Source organism: Mesoplodon mirus, assembly GCF_964341445.2.
Source record: "Mesoplodon mirus genome assembly, contig: HAP1_SCAFFOLD_29, whole genome shotgun sequence".
NCBI classification, from domain to species: Eukaryota; Metazoa; Chordata; class Mammalia; order Artiodactyla; family Ziphiidae; genus Mesoplodon; species Mesoplodon mirus.
Genome location: NW_028295817.1, coordinates 5,599,487 through 5,609,038, shown reverse-complemented (window position 1 = coordinate 5,609,038; position 9,552 = coordinate 5,599,487).

The window sequence follows — 9,552 nt, the reverse complement described above, 5'->3', positions numbered from 1 at the left end:
ATGCAGACATATAAATACATAGGTTTCAAGGTTATTACCAGTCAGATATATTCCTCTTCAGTGAATAGGGTGTTTTGTGTCCAGTTCATTGAGAAAGGAGTAGGTCTTGTCTATTACATATTTGGTATATGGAATGGGATCTGTGCTAATTTCAAACTCTGCTTTTACACATCACCCCACGTCACCTTTCCCCTTAAGGAGGCATAAGTGTGTTTTCTAAATGTGTAACTCTGTTCTCTTTTGAAATTCAGTTCATGTGTAGCCATGTTTACATTCCCTCTATAAGTGATATATTACAATAAGTTTCTTTTACTTTGTGGCTCATTTCACTTAGCATCATCATACCTAAAGCCACTCATTAAGCTGCTAATGGCCATATGACATTGATTTTATGTCTGAGTGACATTCCATTGAATATAAGTACCACAACATCTATATCCATTTTTTTTCCTTTCCTGGGATATTTAAAGTGTACCGAAGTCGAGGTTTTTGTAAACAGAGCAGCCCTAAACTTTGGGCTGGCTGTGTGTTGTGGATTTTTAGTTTTCCCAAAATACACGCCCATGAGTGGAAGTGTGCTATGCTCTGTAGCTCTGTTTTAGAAAACAACATACAGTTCTCCAGAGAGGCTGTTGGCAATTTACATCCTGTCCATCGGCATAACCAGGCTCCCTTTTCTCCATGGCCTGTCCTGCATTTGTGGTTTTTACACTATTTTGGATGGCCCTTTTGACTGGAGGTAAGGGACACTTCTATGTAGTGTGGATTTGCAATGCCTGATGGCTTGCTTGGCCAAAAAGGGCATATGCATATTTTCCCGAATATATTCAAGAAAATACACATAGTCCCTTTTCAGCCCAGGGCAACATTGTCGAAATTCTGTCGCTTTTCATGTGCTTTAAAGACGACTCCAATCTACCTCTTGAAATCTGTTTCCTTCAATTCTGCCTTGCATTCAAATCTTCTTCACTGCCTTTCCTCAATATATTTCTGAATGATAGTTGTCCTTTATAACTCTGCAAGTTTGTGAATTGCTGTGCCCGATTTCCATTTTTCAACTCGCCTCTTTGTGAGCTGGCTGCAATACCGCAGGATGGCTTTAGGCCCTACTCTGGTTCCAGGGCTTCAGGCTGAGCCTTTGGTTAATTCTTCTTCCTGATGGGAAACTAGAGTGACATGTGCCCATCCAAACACCTACAGCTAATCTCTCATTTATTTCCCCTCTTCCTGTTCATCCTCTGCACAATTTGCAAACTGTGCATAACTGGAGGGTAAAGGCACTGACACTCCAAGTGGGGAGATTTTTAGTAATGCAGATGGAATGGCGAAGCCGAGCACGACAAAAGGAAAAATGAGGTACCTTTTAGAAAACTTTCCCAATTACACAGTGTACCATCCACTGGGTTTCCCATGCATGTTTTAAGTGTAGGAAGATTCCCTTAAACCTGGAGAGTTGGGACCACTAGAATGGGTAGCACACAGTATTGCTCTAAGTGGTGTTCTTTTGCTCACACAACCTCAGCAATCTTGTCAGCCCCAAGTTTCCAGTCTTATGTCTCATCCAGCTGTGGGTGTAAAGGTGTTCAATCCAGGTTGCATCACAGGCCCTGAACATAATTTTTAACACTTTCTCACTGTTTCGCTGTTTTTCCATTTTGCTTTTGAAATTTATTTTTATAAGTGGGTTTAACTGAATTTCAGTGCTCTGTTCATGCCGTTATACACACACATCATTCCTTTTTGGAGACATGAGAATACATATGTTTTAAAATACTGAGAGTCAGACATATTCCTTGCAATGAATATGGGGTGTTGAGTCCAGTTCATTGTGGCGGGATTAGGTGTTGTCTATTACATACTTGGTTTATGTAACGGTATCTGTGCTAATTTAAAACTGTGATTTTATGCATCACACCACCTCGCCTTTCCCATTAAAGAGGCAGAAGCTTGTTTTCTAAATGTGTGATTCCGTTGTGTTTGTAAATCAGTTCATGTGTAGCCATGTGTACATTCCCGCTATGAGTGATATCTTATGATAAGATTCGTTACTATGGTATCTTTCCTAACTCAGTTCATGTGAGGCCATGTTTACAGGACCTTCATAAGTGATATCTTATGATAAGTTTCTTTTTCTGTGTGACTTATTTCACTTAGAATCATCGTACCTGAATCCACTCATTTTGCTGCTACTGGCCTTATGAAATTGATTTCATGACTGAGGGATATACCATCGTACGTAAGTACCACAATTTCTGGAACCATTTTTGTCTTTCCTGGGATATTTAAGGTATACCCAAGTTGAGGTTCTTGTAAGCAGTGAAGCCCTAAATTTTGTGGTGTCTCTGTCTTATTGATTTTCAGTTTTCTCAAGGTATATTTCCTAGGCTGGAAGTGCCCTTGACTCTGTAGCTTTGTTGTTTACTTGTTTTAGGGAACACAATGCACTCCTCCAGAGAGGCAGTTCGCAATTTAAATCCCGCCCATCAGCATAACAAGGCTCCCTGTTCTCCAGGACCTGTCTTGCCTTTCTGGTTTTTACACATTTTGCAGATTGCCCTTTGACCAGTGGGAAGGGATACTTCTTTGTAGTGCAGATTTGCATTGCCCGCTTGCTTGCTTGGCCAAAAAGGGTGTATGCGTGTTCTCCTGCATATATTCAGGAGAAGACATATACGCCCTTTTTGGGCAAGTGCATCATTGTCGAAGTTGTGCCCCTCTTCCTGTGCTTTAAAGGCGATTCCAACATACCTCTTGAAATCTGTTTCCTGCTATACTGCCTCGCTTTCAAGTCCGCCTCGTTGCCTTCCCTCAGCAGATTTTTGGGCGATAGTTGTCCTTTATTACTCTGCCACTTTCTGAATTGCTGTGCCCCTGAGCTCCATTTTTAAATTCGTTTTTTGTGAGCAGACCGCAAGTCCAAAATTTTGGTTCAGGACCTATACTGGTTCCTGGCGCGTGGCTGAGACTTTGGTTAATTCTTCTTCCTGCCGGGCAATTAATGTGACATGTACCCGTCCAAATGCCTAACATCTACTCTCTCATTTGTTCTCCCTCTTCCCTTTCATCTTTGCCAAATTGGCATCTGTGCGAACCAGGAGGTTAAAGGGACTGTCTCTCCAAGTTCGCAGATTGATAGTAAAGCAGTTGGAAAGTCAAACTGGAGCACCAGGAGAAGGATTATTAGTTGAGTTTTAGAAACCTTTCTTATTCACAGTGTGTCCATTCTCTAGGTTTCCCGTAGATGTTATAGCTGTAGTAATATTCCCTTCAACCTGGACAGTTGGGACCAATGGAATGGGTGCCACACATTATTGCTTTAAAGGGTCTGCATTAGCTCACCCAATCTCACCAATACTCTCAGTCCCAAGTGTCCAGCCTTATGCCACATGCAGCTGTCATTGTAGATAGGGTCATTCCAGGTTTCATCAGAGACCCTGAAAGAATTGTAAAGAATGTCCCTGTTTTATTGTTTTGTGTTTGAAATTCCATTTTAGAGTGGGTTTGAGCTTATTCTCACTGCTATGTTTATGCCAGTCTAGACACACTTGATTCCCTTACTGAGACATATCAATACATAGGTTTTAAGATTCTTACTAGTCAGATATATTCCTCTGCAGGGAATATGCGGGGTTGAGTCCCTTTCACTTAAGAAGGTGTAGGAAATATCTATTCTGTATTTGGTTTTTAGAATGGTAGCTGTACTAATATCAAACTCTGGTTTTATGCATTACCCACCTATCCTTCCCCTTTAAGCGGGCATACGATTGTTTTCTAAATGTGAGAATCTCTTACATTCCTAATTCAGTTCCTGTGTAGCCATGTTTACAGGATCTTCGTAAGTGATATCTTATGATAAGATTCTTTTTCTGTGTGACTTATTTCACTTAGAATCATCGTACCTGAATCCACTCATTTTGCTGCTACTGGCCTTATGACATTGATTTCATGGCTGAGGGATAATCCATCGTACGTAAGTACCACAATTTTTTGATCCATTTTTATCTTTCCTAGGATATTTAAAGTGTACCAAAGTTGACGTTTTTGTAAGCAGTGCAGCCCTAAATTTTGGGGAGGCTCTGTCTTTTTGATTTTCAGTTTTCCCAAGGTATATTCCCTAAACTGGAAGTGCCCTTGGCTCTGTAGCTCTATTGTTTACTTGTTTTAGGGAACACAATGCACTCCTCCAGAGAGGCAGTTGGCAATTTACATCCCGCACATCAGCATAAAAATGCTCCCTGTTGTCAAGGGCCTGTCTTGCCTTTCTGGTTTTTACACATTTTGAGGATGTCCCTTTTGACCATTGGGAAGTGATACAACTTTGTAGTGCAGATTTGCATTGCCCGCTTGCTTGCTTGTCCAAAAAGGGTGTATGCGTTTTCTCCTGAATATATTCAAGAGAAAACGCATAAGCCCTCTTTGGCCAAGTGCATCATTGTCGAAGTTGTGTCCCTTTTCTTGTGCTTTAAAGCCGATTCCAACGTAACTCTTGAAATCTGTTTCCTGCTATTCTGCCTCGTTTCAAGTCCGCCTCGTTGCCTTCCCTCAACAGATTTTTGGATGATAGTAGTCCTTTATTACTCTGCCAGTTTGTGAATTGCTGTGCCCCTGATCTCCATTTTTCTACTCGTTTTTTGTGAGCTGAACCCAAGTCGAAAATTATGATTCAGGACCTATACTGGTTCCCGGTGGGTGGCTGAGACTTTGGTTAATTCTTCTTCCTGCTGGGAAATTAGAGTGATATGTGCCCGTCCAAATGCCTAACAGCTGCTCTCTCATTGGTTCTCCCTCTTTTTTTTCATCCTTTGCCAAATAGGCAACCTTTGCGGACCAGGAGGTTAAAGGGGCTGTCTCTCCAAGTTGGCAGATTGATAGTAAAGCAGTTGCAAAGACAAACCGGAGCACCAGGAGAGGGACTATTTGTTGAGTTGTAGAAACATTTTGTATACACAGTGTGTCCATTCTCTAAGTTTCCCTTACTTGTTATATCTATAGTAATATTACCTTCAACCAGGAGAGTTGGGACTGATGGAATGGGTGCCATGCAGTACTGCTTTAAAGGGTCTACATTTGCTCACCCAATCTGACCAATACTCTCAGTCCCAAGTGTCCAGCCTTATGCCACATCCAGATGTCTTTGTAGATATGGTCATTCCAGAAATCATCAGAGACCCTGAAGGAACTGTAAAGAAATTCTATGTTTTTTTGTTTTGTTTTTGAAATTTCATTTTATAGTGGGTTTGAGCTGATTCTCACTGCCATGTTTATGCCATTCTAGACACAATTGATTCCCTTACGGAGACATATCAATACATAGGTTTTTAAGTTCTTACTAGTCACATATAATACTCTGTGGGGAATATGGGGTTTTGAGTCCCTTTCACAGAGTAAGGTGTAGGTCTTGTCTATTCCTTATTTGGTTTTTTGAACGGTACCTCTGCTTATATCAAACTCTGGTGTTATGCATCACCACACCTCTCCTTCCCCTTAAGCAGGCATAAGAGTGTTTTCTAAATGTGAGACTCTGTTCTCTTTCCTAACTCTGTTCATGTGTAGCCATGTTTACAGGATCTTCATAAGTGATATCTTATGATAAGTTTCTTTTACTGTGTGACTTATTTCACTTAGAATCATCGTACCTGAATCCACTCATTTTGCTGCTACTGGTCTTATGACATTGATTTCATGGCTGAAGGATATTCCATCATATGTAAGTACCACAATTTTTTAAACCATTTTTATCTTTCCTGGGATACATAAGGTGTACCCAAGTTGATGTTCTTTTATGCAGTGCAGCCCTAAATTTTGGGATTGCTTTGTCTTATTGATTTTCAGTTTTCCCAAGGTATATTCCCTAGACTGGAAGTGCCCTTGCCTCTGTAGCTCTGTTGTTTATTTGTTTTAGGGAACACAATGCACTCCTCCAGAGAGGCAGTTGGCAATTTACATCCCGCCCATCAGCATAAAAAGGCTCCCTGTTCTCCAGGGCCTGTCTTGCCTTTCTGGTTTTTACCCATTTTGTGGATGCCCCTAATGACTGGTGGGAAGTGATACTTCTTTGTAGTGCAGATTTGCATTGCCCGCTTGCTTGCTTGGCCAAAAAGGGCGTATGCGTTTTCTCCTGAATATATTCAGGAGAAAATGCATACGCCCTTTTTGGCCAAGTGCATCATTGTCGAAGTTGTGCCCCTATCCCTGTGCGTTAAAGGTGATTCCAACGTACCTCTTGAAATCTGTTTCCTGCTATTCTGCCTCGCTTATAAGTCCGCCTCGTTGCCTTCCCTCAACAGATTTTTGGACGATAGTTGCCCTTTATTACTCTGCCAGTTTGTGAATTGCTGTGCCCCTGAGCTCCATTTTGTAACTCGTTTTTTGTGAGCTGAGCGCAAGTTCTATATTTTTTTTCAGAACTTATACTGGTTTTCGGTGAGTGGCTGAGACTTTGGTTAATTCTCTTTCCTCACGGGAAATAAGAGTGACATGTGCCCGTCCAAATGCCTGACAGCTACTCTCTCATTGGTTCTCCCTCTTCCCTTTCATCCTTTGCCAAATTGGCAACCTGTGCGAACCAGGAGGTTAAAGGTTCCGTCTCTCCAAGTTGGGAGATTGATAGTTAAGCAGTTGGAAAGTCAAACGGGAGCACAGGGAGAGGGACTATTCGTTGAGTTTTAGAAACCTTTCATATTCACAGTGTGTCCATTCACTAGGTTTCCCCTACATGTTATAGCTATACTAATATTCCCTTCAACCTGGAGAATTGGGACCCATGGAACGGGTGCCATGCATTACTGGTATAAAGGGTATGCTTTTGCTCACCCAATCTCACCAATCCTCTCAGTCCCATGTGTCCAGGCTTATGCCACATCCAGCTGTCATTGTAGATAGGGTCATTCCAGGTTTCATCAGAGACCCTGAAGGAATTGTAAAGAATTTCCCTTTTTTTTTTTGTTTTTCAAATTCCTTTCCATAGTGGGTTTGAGCTGATTCTCACTGCCATGTTTATGCCAGTCTAGACACACTTGATTCCGTTATGGAGACATATCAATACATAGGTTTTAAGATTCTTACTAGTCAGATATATACCTCTGCGGAAAATATGGGGTTTTGAGTGCCTTTCAGTGAGGAAGTTGTAGGTCTTCTCTATTCCATAGTTGGTTTTTGGAACGGTACCTGTGCTTATATCAAACTCTGGTTTTATGCATCTCCCGACCTCTCCTTCCCCCTTAAGCTGGCATAGGCGTGTTTTCTAAATGTGAGACTCTCTTCTCTTTCCTAACTCAGTTCATGTGTAGCCATGTTTACAGGATCTTCATAAGTGATATCTTATGATAAGTTTCTTTTTCTGTGTAACTTATTTCACTTAGAATCATCGTACCTGAATCCACTCATTTTGTTGCTACTGGTTTTATGACATTGATTTCATGGCTGAGGGATATTCCATCGTACGTAAGTACCACAATTTTTTGAACCATTTTTATATTTCCAGGGATATGTAAGTTGTACCCAAGTTGTGGTTCTTGTAAGCAGTGCAGGCCTAAATATTGGGGTGGCTCTGTCTTATTGATTTTCAGTTTTCCCAAGGTATATTCCCTAGACTCGAAGTGCCCTTGGCTCTGTAGCTCTGTTGTTTACTTGTTTTAGGGAAAACAATGCACTCCTCTAGAGAGGCAGTTGGCAATTTACATCCCGCCCATCAACATTACAAGGCTCCCTGTTCTCCAGGGCCTGTCTTGCCTTTCTGGTTTTTACACATTTTGTGGATGCCCCTAATGACCGGTGGGATGTGATACTTCTTTGTAGTGCAGATTTGCATTGCCCGCTTGCTTGCTTGGCCAAAAAGGGCGTATGCGTTTTCTGCTGAATATATTCAGGAGAAAACGCATACGCCCTTTTTGGCCAAGTGCATCATTGTCGAAGTTGTGCCCCTATTCCTGTGCATTAAAGGTGATTCCAATGTACCTCTTGAAATGTGTTTCCTGCTATTCTGCCTCCCATTCAAGTTCGCCTCACTGCCTTCCATCAAACGATTTTTGGACGATAGTTGCCCTTTATTACTCTGCCTGTTTGTGAATTGCTGTGCCCCTGAGCTCCATATTGTACCTCGTTTTTTGTGAGCTGAACGCAAGTACAATATTTTGGTTCAGGACCTATACTGGTTCCCGGTGGTTGGCTGAGACTTTGGTTAATTCTTCTTTCTCCCGAGAAATAAGAGTGACATGTGCCCATCCAAATGCCTAACAGCTACTCTCTCATTGGTTCTCCCTCTTCCCTTTCATCGAATGCCAAATTGGCAACCTGTGCGAACCAGGAGGTTAAAGGTGCTGTCTCTCCAAGTTGGGAGATTGATAGTAAAGCAGTTGGAAAGTCAAATTGGATCACCAGGAGAGGGACTATTCATTGAGTTTTAGAAACATTTTGTATTCACAGTGTGTCCATTCTCTAGGTTTCCCATACATGTTATAGCTGTAGTAATATTCCCTTCAACCTGGAGAGTTGGGACCCATGGAAAGGGTGCCATGCATTATTGCTTTAAAGAGTCTGCATTTGCTCACCCAATCTCACCAATCCTCTCAGTCCCATGCGTCCAGCCTTATGCCACATCCAGCTGTCGTTGTAGATAGTGTCATTCCAGGTTTCATCAGAGACCCTGAAGGAATTGTAAAGAATTTCACTGGTTTTTTTTGTTTGTTTTTGAAATTCTTTTTATAGTGGGTTTGAGCTGATTCTCGCTGCCATGATTACGCCAGTCTAGACACACTTGATTGCCTTATGGAGACATGTCAATACACAGGTTTTAAGATTCTTAATAGTCAGATATATTCCTCTGCGGGAGATATGGTGTTTTGAGTCCGTTTCACTGAGGAAGGTGTAGGTCTTGTCTAGTCCATAGTTTGTTTTGGGAAAGGTACCTGTGCTTATATCAAACTCTGGTTTTATGTATCACCCCACCTCTCCTTCCCCGTTAAGCAGGCATAAGAGTGTTTTCTAAATATGAGACTCTGTTCTCTTTCCTAACTCAGTTCATGTGTAGCCACGTTTACAGGAACTTCATAAGTGATATCTTATGATACGATTCTTTTTCTGTGTGACTTATTTCACTTAGAATCATCGTACCTGAATCCACTCATTTTGCGGCTACTGGTCTTATGACATTGATTTCATTGCTGAGGGATATTCCATCATACGTAAGTACCACAATTTTTTGAACCATTTTTATCTTTCCTGGGATACTTAAGGTGTACCCATGTTGAGGTTCTTGTAAGCAGTGCAGCCCTAAATTGTGGACTGGCTCTGTCTTATTGATTGTCAGTTTGCCCAAGGTATATTCCCTAGACTGGAAGTGCCCTTGGCTCTGTAGCTCTGTTGTTTACTTGTTTTAGGGAACACAATGCACTCCTCCAGAGAGGCAGTTGACAAATTACATCCCGCCCATCAGCATAACAAGGCTCCCTGTTCTCCAAAGCCTGTCTTGCCTTTCTGGTTTTTACCCATTTTGTGGATGTCCCTTTTGACCAGTGGGAAGTGATACTTCTCTGTAGTGCAGATTTGCATTGC